Source organism: Panthera tigris, chromosome F3, assembly GCF_018350195.1.
Source record: "Panthera tigris isolate Pti1 chromosome F3, P.tigris_Pti1_mat1.1, whole genome shotgun sequence".
Taxonomy (NCBI): Eukaryota; Metazoa; Chordata; class Mammalia; order Carnivora; family Felidae; genus Panthera; species Panthera tigris.
The window spans coordinates 69,507,440-69,520,880 of record NC_056678.1 but is presented as its reverse complement, the minus strand read 5'-3'; the positions used below and the strand labels follow the sequence as shown (position 1 = coordinate 69,520,880).

Sequence of the window (13,441 nt, the reverse complement as noted above, 5' to 3'; positions counted from 1 at the left end):
TCCACACATTTGGTGACCAGAAGTCAGAAGTGAAGTGTTCTGTGTGAGTGTGGTAGACATGAGAGGGTAAAGATGTGCACCAAAGGAACCCACAGTAGGGAAGAACTAGGGTTTCCTACTCAGGAGGGAGGACTGTGGGTTTTACCAATTCAGCTCACCTGAGAAGGAATGCCAGGAAAATCAAAAGCTCTTTAGAGTTTTAGGGGTAAATCTCACATGGTATTATGATTTCCATTGTGTTGCTTCTACTCTTAGAGGTACATGAAAAGAAGCTACCAGAAGCAGCAGCTGAGCCCAAAGAGGCGAGTCTAAAGGGAAAAAATTTTGTTGCAGACAGAAGAGACACTTCAGGCCAAGAAAACTTTCCCTGATCCACAAATCACCATAGACCAGCGACTATGTAATAATGATCTTTAACATCTCTATTCCTCTTTCCAATTTGCAGGTAGGTAAGGTCACCTACCTGACCTCATGTAACGCTCATAGCGACCCTGGGAAGTAAGTGCTATTGTCCCCATTTTACATCTAAGGTAACTGAGGCCCAATAAGTAGGTGATGAGAGCATATTTGTAACAATATACAAACTGCTTTATCTGTGGTTTCACTTTCCCTGTTTTTAATTACCTGCCGTCAACCACATTCACATAACTTTTATTACAGCATATTGTTATAATTGTTCTATTTCAATGTTATTGTTGTTAATCTCTTACTAGTTTATAAATTAGTAGTATAATGCCTAGTTTATAAACTAAGCTTTATCATAGGTATGTATAGGGGAAAATCATAGTCACATATAGGGTATTATAGTATATCTATGTTTTCAGGCATCCACCATGGGTCTTGGGCCATATCCCCCATGGATAAGTGGGAAATAATCAATAATAAGCAAATGTCATTGCTGCACGGGAAACCGGTCATCTGACTCCCATCTTGAATGCTAACACCTGTTGGAGTGGAGGAGAAGGCCCTACTGGATACTGGGGTAGGTGGGGATGCTTAGCAACCTGACTCTGTTGGTGAGCCGGGGTCCTCAGACAAACAGGGTCATGGGTCCTGCCCACTCCAGCCCAATTCCCAGCCAGCCCACATTAGACGCCTCCTCGCACAGGCTGATGGGAAGGTGGAAAAATCCTTTTTCACCATCTTCTCCAAGCCGTATTTGTCCATGACATCTGAATTTCAGGTGCTTGTGAGGTAGGTTGAATGACCCTCAACATCTTCTTGCGTCACTGTTTCTCTTCTTTGTTTTGCAACAAACTACAGGAAGGAAGATGATCACCCAGCTTTACCCTCCAATGTGTGAGAGTGTGGGGACTGATACAGGCCAGGATGGTCTGAGGGTAGGACTGAGTGGAGCTGAGTAGAATGGGTATTCCTTTGGTCCAGGTAGAGTTCAGAGAAGGAAATGCAGTTTTGAGGAGAGGGGGGAGTTCTGGGGATTAGGAAGCCTGAGATGGGACGTGTGGGCAGAGGACTGTGCGGAGTAGAGTCTGATGGACCCTGAGTTCAAGGTGCTGGGCAAGATTGCAGTCAGCCCTTACATCTGTCAGCACTGAGACCAGGACTAACACTCCCCATCAAAACACTGCCAAAAAGAGACACAAAAATGCCCTAGTTTTCCCAGAGCTCTGTGTTCCTGAGTATAATATAAAACAGAGAGCAGAGCCCCATCAGTGTGGAGTTGCTATAGACCAACAGTCACCTCCCAATGGGAAGCCTTCACCCACCCTGTTCTGTGAGACTCCCAGGTCTCTGGGCTCAGGTCTGCCATGGGCTCCCAGGAAGGCACCAAAGAGCTCAGTCAATCCTGCATGTTTGCAATATTCCCTGGCTCCCAGCCTCAGGATCCCCATTATTCTGAACACCTTTTGAGGCACAGCCAGAGGAGTCCTCCAGAGCCCACTGGAGTCAAGCCTGGTTGTCATTAAGATCACGGATGCAAGGGAAGCCAGAAGATAATGAGGCATTTGCCCTTGGGACTTGTGGGCCAAACTGTCTACACACGGTGAGACCAGAACAGTGACGAATGGGGGACCCAGGGCTGGGACAAGGGGGCTATCACACATATGCAGGGATTGACTGATCCCTCCTGGTGCCCCTCTGAGCATCTTGAAGATACCAAAGTCCAGAAAGCCAGGGTATGGAATAAGCCACGGATTAAGTAGGATTAAGGGCTACGAGGGATAGAGAAGATTCTGGAAATCCCACACTTGGGTCTGTCCTCAGTTGCCTATGAGGACATTCTCCCCAGCAGTTCCATGAATCTCCCTGGATGTCACAGAGCCACCAGAAGTCAGGGAAAAAACAACATGGGAGATCATCTGGCCCAGCCGCTCAGTGCCCAGAAGAGGATGCTGAGGCCTGGAGCCTACTTGAAACGATTCTCTCTCTCTCTCTCTCTCTCTCTCTCTCTCTCTCTCTCTCTCTCCCTCTCTTTCAAAAGTAACTAAGTAAACATTTTTTAAAAACACCCTTTTGCACCCAAAATGTCTCAAAAATTCTTTCTTGGTCATTTGCTCTCAAACTCCACTTCAAATTCATGTGGTTTAAAGTGGACTTTGGGAGCCATGGGGCTCTCTCTAACAAAGAATGTTTTTCCCTCTAGCAAAGCATTAACAGTAGGATGTTAGGGACTTCCTGGAGGAATATAACACTCTGCCTATTTCAAGTATTTGTCAGTGAGCTGCAAGGTATAAGGAAATTTAATTTTATCTACATTTCTTTTTGCCTTTGTTCCCCTCATCACTCCCCCCTGAACAATTTTGACCCTGAAATCTCTAAGGTTGCTGAAGGTAGAAGGTCTTCTCTTCTGTAACTGCTTCCTGCTGAATAAGAGCATAGAGATATCCCTACGTATGGGTCAACATTGGTCAGATGGGGAGCTTATATATAGTAATGACGTTTTGGGGTGACGGTGGGATGGTCCAGAGCCAACAGCCAAGAAAGAATTCTTGAAGACATCTTTGGTCCTAAAAGGTGATTTTATTAAAGTACAGGGACAGGACCCCTGGGCATGAAGGGCTGCACTGGGGTTGTGAAGAGTGACTGGTTTTGTACTATGGAGTTGGGGAGGGAAAGGCCAAAAGGGAGGCTTCCAGAAGGACTTTTATATGCTAAAGAGGACTCATAGGATGCCAGGAGCCTTGCTATGGTCAGGCTAAGGTTGTTTTCCCTCTAGTAAGGCATTAACATTAAGACCAGAGGGGGTTCTAGAGAAAAGTTATACTCTGTATTTGCCACAAGTATTTGTCAATGGGTAGCAGGTAATAAGGAAATTTAATTTCACCTGACATTTCCTTCTTGCCTTTGTTCCCCATATCACTATGGAGAGGAAGGTGATGTTGGGGCTTCAGGAAACTGAGTCTATAGGTTTGTGGAGATTAGGCTATCAATAAGATTGCCTTTTTCTTGTAATTTACTAAGATATTTGTAAACTGATGGAGGGTCATGTCCTGCATGACTATGATCTCTATCAATCAACCATTTTTTTGCTTTCCTTTCCTTTGTTCTTGGGCATTCAGGAGTGCCTGAGGAATATCACACAACCACACCTGGGTGGGAGGCGGGGGGGGGGGTACTTTGCCCTCAACTGGCCTTATGCTCCCTCATCAGTGTCCTGTTACAAGGAGAACAGATTCTTATTGAACTCATGCAAATAACTATGATTGCCATGGAAGAAAGAACACTCACTGAGGGTTTCTGAATTTCAGAGGGTTCAAGTAGAGAGAAAAGTTAAATGTTCCAATTTTCTCACAGAGGAATTCTTCATTCTATTACTGTATATCATGGATATCTTAAGAGAAAAATCCTTAATCTGGAAGAGCAAACATTAGAGAACCAGCAATGTTTCAAACAAGAGTCATAGAAACTATAATCCTCCTCCTTAATGTATTTAGTTCCATGTTACTAATTTTTGTTCAGTTTGAATGCAGCTTTTTAGTTAGTTCTGGAAATTCTTATCAATTTTAAAGTTATCAAAAAAAAAAAAACCTGTATTTGTCAAAATCCTCTGGAATGAAAGTAAAGAAAGAGAAAATACTTACCAAGTTTGCACCGAGGCTCAGAGTCCAGATGAGAAGAATGAGTCCCTTCATGGTCTCCAAATGATGTGATTTGAAGTGTTGGGGTTCAGAACAAACAGCCAAGAAAGAATTCTTGAGATATCCTTAGTGTAAAAAGGTGGTTTTATTAAAGCACGGGGACAGGACCCGTGGGCAGAAAGAGCTACCCTAGGATTGTGAGGAGAGACTGATCATATACTTGGGAGTTGGGGGAGGTAAAGACAATAGAAGTTTCCCACGGATTTTCTTATGTTGAAGAAGACACAGTATCCTGGAGGCCTAGCTACTGTCAAGCTAAGGTTACTTTTCCCTCTAGCAAAACATGAACATGAAGATAGGAGAAATGTTCTATTCTGTATGCCTCAAGTATATGTCAATGGGCTGCAGGTTATAGGGAAATTTAATTTTATCTACATTTCTCTCTGCCTTTGTTCCCCATATCATGACTGCCAGATGAAGCTTCACACCGTGAAGAGGGTTTGGCGGATTATTTTCTCTATTGTGATACCTAAGCTGTGTCTCCTTTTAATCAGTTAGAAGAGCTGAGGCCATTTGGGAAGAATCAGTCGACCCCACCCAAGACCTCGCTGTTTAAAGTCTTTGAGGGTGAGGGCCAACATGGCAGAGAAGTAGGGGGAATCCATACTTCCTGCATCTCTCAAACAAAGAAGTGTAGAAGCCAACGGACTTTGAAAGCCAGAGCCTGGGAGGAAAAGAGACTGAATCTACTAGGAAGAAAATGGGAAAGCTGGAAAAAAGATAGGTGGGTAACTGTGAACTGGGGGAGATAAAAAAAAAAAAGGCTTCCTGGGCAGAGAGGGGAGGGACCCCCTTCTGCAGAGAGACAAAGGGAAAAGAAAGAGTGGCTAGGGAAGTGTAGGACCATATCTGGACAGGAGAAAGACCTCGGACTGAGACTGAGAGGGATCCAGTCTCTAACTGTGGGGCTTTCTTCAGACTGGAGCCCGCTCCCTGTTTACGCACCTGGGGAGGATGGGAGACAGCCCTGGGTGCGGTGGCAGGTCAGGGGCTCAGTCCACAGTTGAAGAAAGTGGTTCCCTCCCTGGAGGGCTGTGTGATAGTACAGAACCTGCCTTTGTCCACCACCCCTGGGTGCAGCGACTGGGCCAAGGGCGCAGTCTGCAGGAGGACAAGGTGGCCATTTCCCTGGAGTGCTGTGGGAAAAGACAAAGTCTGCCCACGTCCACCACCCCAGGGGCTCGTGGCGAGGGTGGCTCTCAGTCCGCAGTAGGAGAAGTCGGTCCTCCCTGAAGTGCGGTGACACAGACAAAGCCAGCCAGGACCACATATCGCCTCACTGAGGTGCTTCCCCAGCACCAGAGCGCATGGAGTGGGACTTTTAATCCTAGCCAAGCTCCAGGTCAGGGTAGTTGGAGGAGAGAGAAGGACCATCCCATCTGGGCCGGCAGCACAGTAAGGATGACTCAAACGGAGTCCACTGGGTCCTGTCCGTGGAGAAGAGACTGGGAGATCACCATTCCCCCAGCCCCATCACCACCACCAGCAAGGCAGGGCCTCAGGGATCACTCCCGGGGCCCATAGTGGAGGTGGGTCCAGATTACTCCAAACCACACCCCTTCACACTGGGTAACTGCGTATCCACCAGAGCAGCACAGGCCCTGAGGACAGCTCCTCCTGACACGGGATGCAGCATTGCCTGGATTAACTCTAGGTCAATTCCGGACATAGAGATATATTCTTCCCCTTATCTCCTCCTTATCTCTTCCCTCCCCTAGGCTGGTTATTCTGGTTATTGGTTTGTCTAAACAGACATATTTAATCTATTGTCTTGACACATGTTCTACACCTCCTTCTTTACACTACTTTCTCTCTTTCTGGAATGATCAGCCATATAGCTTCTCTGTCTGGGTAACTTTATCTTTGTTTCATTTTCCCTGCCTCCTTCTTTATTTTCCCTTCTCTCTCTCTCTGGATTAGGCTTTTTAGTCTCTCTGCCTAATCAATGTTTATTTTTTCTCCCCCACCCCGGCTCCTGTCATTTCTCTCTTTGTATAAGCTCTTCCATGAGCACCACCTCCACCCTCTTCTTGTAGTCAGTGGTTTGGGTTTTTTGTTTTTAGTCTTTAGGTTTTTGTTTTTGTTTTTGTTTATTTGTTTGTTTGTGTTATTTGTGTGTTTGTGTGTTTTTGCCTCCTGTTTGTCTATCTGTTTTCCTTTACACGGCTATTCCAAGGAACAAATCGAAGCACACCTGGTGGAGGGTCCAAAACATCACTACCAGTAGGATAATAAAATAACCAAAGTCACAACAGGGATCAAGTAACAATCTCCGAAAAAACACCTCCTGAAGGGCCAGGCCCTCAGGACAGTGTATGATCCTCCTTTAATATAGCAGTGCTCACAGGTGCAGAGCACACAACAAGCTTTTAAAACACAGAAGGGACAGAAAACTAGCCAAAATGATGAAACGGAAGAATTCTCCTCAAAAGAAATTCCAGGAAGTAGTGACAGCTAATGAATTGATCAAAACCAATTTAAGCAATATAACAAAACAAGAATTTAGAATAATAGTCATAAAATAATCGCTAGGCTTGAAAAAAGCATAGAGGACAGCAGAGAATCTATTGTTACAGAGATCAAGGGACTAAAAATAGTCATGATGAATTAAAAAATATTATAAATGAGGTGCAAAATAAAATGGAGGTGGCCACAGCACGGATTGAAGAGGCAGAGGAGAGAATAGGTGAATTAGAAGATAAAATTATGGAAAAAGAGGAAGCTGAGAAAAAGAGAGATTAAAAAAAAAATCCAGGAGTACAAGGGGAGAATTAGAGAACTAAGTGATGCAAACAGAGCAATATCCATATCATAGGAATTCCAGAAGAAGAAGAAGAGAGAGAAAGGGGCTGAAGGTGTGCTTGAACAAATCATAGCTGAGAACGTCCCTGATCTGGGGAAGGAAACAGGCATTGAAATCCAGGAGGCACAGAGAACTCCCTTCAGACGTAACTTGAATCGATCTTCTGCATGACATATCATAGTGAAACTGGCAAAATACAAGGATAAAGAGAGAATTCTGAAAGCAGGTAAGAATAAATGGGCCTTATCATACAAAGGTAGACACATAAGGGTAGTAGCAGACCTATCTACTGAAACTTGGCAGGCCAGAAAGGAATGGTAGGAAATCTTCAATGTGATGAACAGAAAAAATATGCAGCCAAGAATCCTTTATCCAGCAAGTCTGTCATTCGGAATAGGAGAGATAAAGGTTTTCCCAAACAAACAAAAACTGAAGGAATTCATCACCACTAAACCAGCCCTACAAGAGATCCTAAGGGGGACTCTATGAGTGAAATGTTGCAAGGACCACAAAGTACCAGAAGCACCACTACAAGCATGAAACCTACAGATATCACAATGACTCTAAATCCATATCTTTCAATAGTAACACTGAATGTAAATGGACTAAATGCTCCAACCAAAACACATAGGGTATCAGAATGGATAAAAAAAAAAAAAAAAAAAAAAACAAGACCCATCTATTTGCTGTCTACAAGAAACTCATTTTAGACCTGAGGACACCCTCAGATTGAGAGTGAGGGGATGGAGAACTATCTATCATGCTACTGGAAGTCAAAAGAAAGCTGGAGTAGCCATACTTATATCAGACAAACTAGACTTTAAATTAAAGGCTGTAATAAGAGTTGAAGAAGGGCATTATATAATAATCACAGGGTCTATCCATCAGGAAGAGGTAACAATTATAAATGTCTATGCGCCAAATTCAGAAGCCCCCAAATATATAAAACAATTAATCACAAACATAAAGCAACCTTATTGGTAAGAATTTGGTAGTTGAAGGAAACTTTAATACTCCACTTACAACAATGGATAGATCATCTAGACAGAGAATCAATAAAGAAGCAAGGGTCTTGAATGATATATTGGATCAGATGGACTTGACAGATACATTTAGAACTCTGCATCCCAGAGCAACAGAATATAGTTTCTTCTCGAGTGCACATGGAACTTTCCCCAAGACAGATCACATACTGGGTCACAAAATAGCCCTTCATAAGTATAAAAGAATTGAGATCATACCATGCACACTTTCAGACCACAATGCTATGAAACTTGAAATCAACCACAGGAAAAAGTCTGGAAAACCTCCAAAAGGATGGAAGTTAAAGAACATCCTACTAAAGAATGAATGGGTCAACCAGGCAATTAGAGAAGAAATTTTCAAATATATGGAAACAAATGAAAATGAAAACACAGCAATCCAAATGCTTTGGGATACAGCGAAAGCAGTCCTGAAAGAAAAATACATTGCAATCCAGGCCTATCTCAAGAAACAAGAAAAATCCCAAATACAAAATCTAACAGCACACCTAAAGGAAAAAGAAGCAGAACAGCAGAGACACCCCAAACCCAGCAGAAGAAGATAAATAATAGATATCAGAGCAGAAATAAACAATATAGAATCTTAAAAAACAGTAGAGCAGATCCATGAAACCAAGAGTTGGTTTTTTGAAAAAATAAACAAAATTGATAAACCTCTAGCCAGGCTTCTCAAAAAGAAAAGGGAGAGGACCCAAATAGATAAAATCATGAATGAAAGTGGAATTATTACAACCAATTCCTCAGAAATACAAGCAATTATCAGGGAATACTATGAAAAATTATATGCCAACAAACTGGGCAACCTGGAAGAAATGGACAAATTCCTAAGCACCCACACACTTCCAAAACTCAAACAGAAAGGAATAGAAAATTTGAACAGACCCATAACCAGTGAAGAAATTGAATCAGTTATCAAAAATCTCCCAACAAATAAGAGTGGGACCAGATGGCTTCCCTGGGGAATCCTACCAGAAATTTAAAGCAGAGATAATACCTATCCTTCTCAAGCTGTTCCAAAAAATAGAAAGGGAAGAAAAACTTCCAGACTCATTCTATGAGGCCAGCATTACTTTGATTCCTAAACCAGACAGAGACCCAGCAAAAAAAGAGAACTACAGGCCAATATCCCTGATGAATATGGACACAAAAATTCTCAATAAGATACTAGCAAATCAAATTCAACAGCATATAAAAAGAATTACTCACCATGATCAAGTGGTGGGATCAAGTGGGATTCATTCCTGGGCTGCAGGGCTGGTTCAACATTCGCAAATCAATCAATGTGATACATCACATTAATAAAAGATAAGAACCATATGATCCTGTCAATCGATGCAGAAAAAGCATTTGACAAAATTCAACATCCTTTCTTAACAAAAACCCTCGACAAAGTCGGGATAGAAGGAACATACTTAAACATCATAAAAGCCATTTATGAAAAGCCCACAGCTAATATCATCCTCAATGGGGAAAAACTGAGAGCTTTCCCCCTGAGATCAGGAACACAACAGGAATGTCCACTTCTCACCACTGTTGTTTAACATACTGTCAGAAGTCCTAGCCTCAGCAATCAGACAACAAAATGAAATCAAAGGCATCAAAATTGGCAAAGATGAAGTCAAGCTTTCATTTTTTGCAGATGACATGATATTATACATGGAAAACCAGATAGACTGCACCAAAAGTCTGCTAAAACTGATACATGAATTCAGCAAAGTCGCAGGATACAAAATTAATGTACAGAAATAAGTTGCATTCTTATACACTAGTAATGAAGCAACAGAAAGACAAATAAAGAAACTGATCCCATTCACAATTGCACCAAGAAGCATAAAATACCTAGGAATAAACCTAACCAAAGATGTAAAATATCTTTATGCTGAAAACTATAGAAAGCTTATGGAAGAAATTGAAGAAGATATAAAGAAATGGAAAAACATTCCGTGCTCATGGATTGGAAGAATAAATATTGTTAAAATGTCAATACTACCCAAAACTATCTACACATTCAATGCAATCCCAACCAAAATTGCACCAGCATTCTTCCTGAAGCTAGAACAAGCAATCCTAAAATTCATATGGAACCACAAAAGACCCCGAATAGCCAAAGTAATATTGAAGAAGAAAACCAAAGCAGGAGGCATCACAATCCCAGACTTTAGCCTCTACTACAAAGCTGTAATCATCAAGACAGCATGGTATTGGCACAAAAACAGACACATAGACCAATGGAATAGAACAGAGACTCCAGAATTGAACCCACAAAAGTATGGCCAACTAATCTTCGACAAAGCAGGAGAGAATATCCAACGGAAAAAAGTCTCTTTAACAAATGGTGCTAGGAGAACTGGACAGCAACATGCAGAATGAAACTAGACCAATTTCTTACACCATTCACAAAAATAAACTCAAAATGGATGAAGGACCTGAATGTGAGACAGGAAACCATCAAAACCCTAGAGGAGAAAGCAGGAAAAAACCTCTCTGACCTCAACTGCAGCAATTTCTTACTTGACATGTCTCCAAAGGCAAGGGAATTAAAAGCAAAAATGAAGTATTGGGACCTCATCAAGATAAAAAGCTTCTGTATTCCCCAGCCTCTTAAATGCTCACCCCCATCCTCCCTTTCCCTTTCCAATCCTATTTTCCATTCTTCAGTCAGAGTGAACTTTTTAAAACATAAATCTAACCAGTCAAGTCCATCCTGGCTTATTTGGAACTGAGGGGTTTCTGGGGCACAGGACTTATAACTGCTAAAGCCTGAATATCCCTGGAAAGCCAGGACAAGTTGGTTACCCAAGGCACTCCCCTATGTCAGAAGATGTGCAGGCTTCCCACTCCTCTTTGAGTAAAGTACAAACTCCCTGCTGTTCAAAGTCCTGGGTGCTCTGGCCCCTGCCCTCCAGGCTGTCTGCTCTGGGCTCCTTCTGGCTCCTCCACGGCAGACCAGTACAGAGCTTCCCCATGCTCTTCCACCTGCCCAGAACTCTTCTACCCTTTGTCCTATCTGGCTATATTGTGCTTTAGGTATCTGTCAGGAAGACCTTTCCTGAACCCTCAGATTGGGTCACTTGCCCTGTAGCAAGGACTCTTCAGGAGAACGTGTCCACAAGAAAAGCATCTCTCTTGTTTATTCATGGCTGCGTCCCCAGCAGTCAGCACAGGGCCTGCCCCACAGTAAGATCAAAGTGGCTCTCTGCTTAACCAACCAAGTCATTCAAAGTAAACAGTCCTTCATTATCTGCTGACTCTTGCTGGTGACTAACCAGCGGCCAGCTGAGATCAAGACCCTGCCCATGACACCAGATCTAGAAAGGAGTTAGAGGGGGAGCTGGGCGTTCAAGGAGCAACAGTGCTGCTCCTCCACATACCCCAGGAAAGAAAGGAGATGAGCAAGGCCAGCTTCAAGTGCTGCCAAGCTAGCATACCAGAGAAGTTTACATCTGCCTTCTGATCAGAGGTTTGAGCTCCAACGCCCAGACTCTAGTGGGAGCGACAGTGGCCATGACCTTTGTGAGATCTGTTGAGGGTGTCCAGAACTTGGTGCCTATCACAGCAGATCTCATCCAAGGTCATCCACCTGGTTTTATCCACAGTGCCTCTCAAGGTAGCACAAGGAAGAGGAAGGGCATTATTTACTCAGGCTTACTAAGTGTTCCGAATATTAGGAAATATATTCTGGACAGAAAGAGACAAGACACCTCCTGATCTTCCACACTAAGGTCCCTCAAACTCCGTCCACTCCCTTTGGGGCTTTGTCTCTGTCACCCAGCCAAGAACTGATGTGGGTGTGATCACCCAATCAGCAGATACTGGCAAGCTACTCAGTGCCAGGTCTAATCCGATTAATACTGACCCTTCCCACCTCCCCACCTCACCAACTTGGCTGGATTTGCAGGTACCTACAGTCAAAGGAAGCACAAATCTGACCACAGTAGCAGCTACAGGTTTTTCTCAAAGGGCTCAACCTAGGGATTTAACCAAAGCACCATGTATAAATCTTTCAGCTCCCCCACCATCTCTCAGTTCCCTCCCTGTCCCTTTGTCTTTCACCACATCATCCTTCCTGGCCAAAAGTGGCCACTCAGACTTCCATCCCTCCAGCCACAGCCAAGCTGCACTGGAGAGCAGAGACACCTATAAACCTGCCTCCCTCACTCTGCAGATACCAGGGCAGCATTCTGCAAGGTTTGGGTCTACATAAAAGTCAGTTGTATTCCTAAATACTAGCAACAGTTGGCAAAGTTAATAATGGCATTTGCTATGAACAAAAACTTTTAATACCTAGGAGTCAACCTAATAAAAATGCATCAATTCTAAAATGTGTTTGAAGAAGATGAACAAGATCATGGACATCCCTACCAGACAAAAGACTCATTATAAGGCAGTGATCATTAAGATCCTGAAGTAATGGCTCAGAGATCGAGAAACAGAACAAAACGGAGATCCCAGAAATGGAGCCACACATAAATGGACATGTGATCTGCAGGAGAGCAGGACATTGGTCAGGACACAGAAAATCAGTGGGAAGTGGCAGCATGGTCAGTATGTGGCCCTGGGATAATTAATTGTCCATGTGGAGAAAAAAAGTAGAACTGGATTCCACTCTACATTACATAATACACAAAAAGTGAGTTCCAGCAGTGTGTGGATCACTCAGACTCAGTGCTGCCAGCCTGTGCCTGCCTCCCACAATTCTGCCCAACTCGGCTCCACAATGCTGGTGGACCTCAGCAAGTGGCCCAGGCCTCTTAACCTGCAGGAGGTGGAGGGACAGCCACAGTATCCAATGCAGGCCAAATACACCAGGGCAAAGGTCAACAAGCTGGACAAAGTGCTGACACCCGCCCAGGTTAAGAAACGGCCCACCAGTACTGCATGGCAGTGGCATCGATCCAGGCAAACTCTACACCTTGGTCATGACAGATCAGGGTGCTCCCAGCAGGAAGGACCTCAAATACAGGGAATGGCACCATTTTCTGATGGTCAACATGAAGGGCAATGACATCAGCTGTGGCACAGTCTTCTCCCATTACATCCACTCTGGGCCTCCCAAGAGCACAGGCCTTCACAGCTACGTCTGGCTGGTTTACAAGCAGAATGGGCCACTGAAGTGTGATGAGCCCATTCTCAGCAACTGATCTGGAGACCACTGTGCCACAGTCAAAGTGGCATCTTTCCACAAAAAGTATGAGCTCAGGTCCCCAGTGGCCCACATGTGTTACCAGACTGAGTGGGAGGACTATATGTCCAAACTCTATAAGCAGCTGTCTGGGAAGTAGGGGAATGCTAAGAGACAGAAACCGACCCTGAGGTCTGGAGCAGTGCTCCCAGGTTCTGGGATGCATGTAGATTTCTCTGCTTCCCCATTCCCAGTCTCCCAGGGGGGACTGAGCAATCAGACAGTGGTTTCAGGTGACTTCTTCTGCCTGCCCTTTATAATTCTAGAAAGTCACACCCAGTTTATGTTTTGATCAAATTTGAACTTCATTTTG

The 13,441-nt window shown here is 43.7% G+C and overlaps 1 long non-coding RNA gene and 1 pseudogene across 1 annotated transcript; both read left to right on the top strand.

Moving 5' to 3' along the window:
- Nucleotides 1-75: 75 nt before the first annotated feature.
- Nucleotides 76-2,381, top strand: LOC122235962. Its single transcript, XR_006214127.1, has 3 exons — nucleotides 76-445; nucleotides 825-982; nucleotides 2,227-2,381. It is a non-coding gene; the product is annotated as an uncharacterized LOC122235962 (long non-coding RNA).
- Nucleotides 2,382-12,663: 10,282 nt separating this feature from the next.
- LOC102959963 lies at nucleotides 12,664-13,228 on the top strand (annotated as a pseudogene).
- Nucleotides 13,229-13,441: the final 213 nt, after the last annotated feature.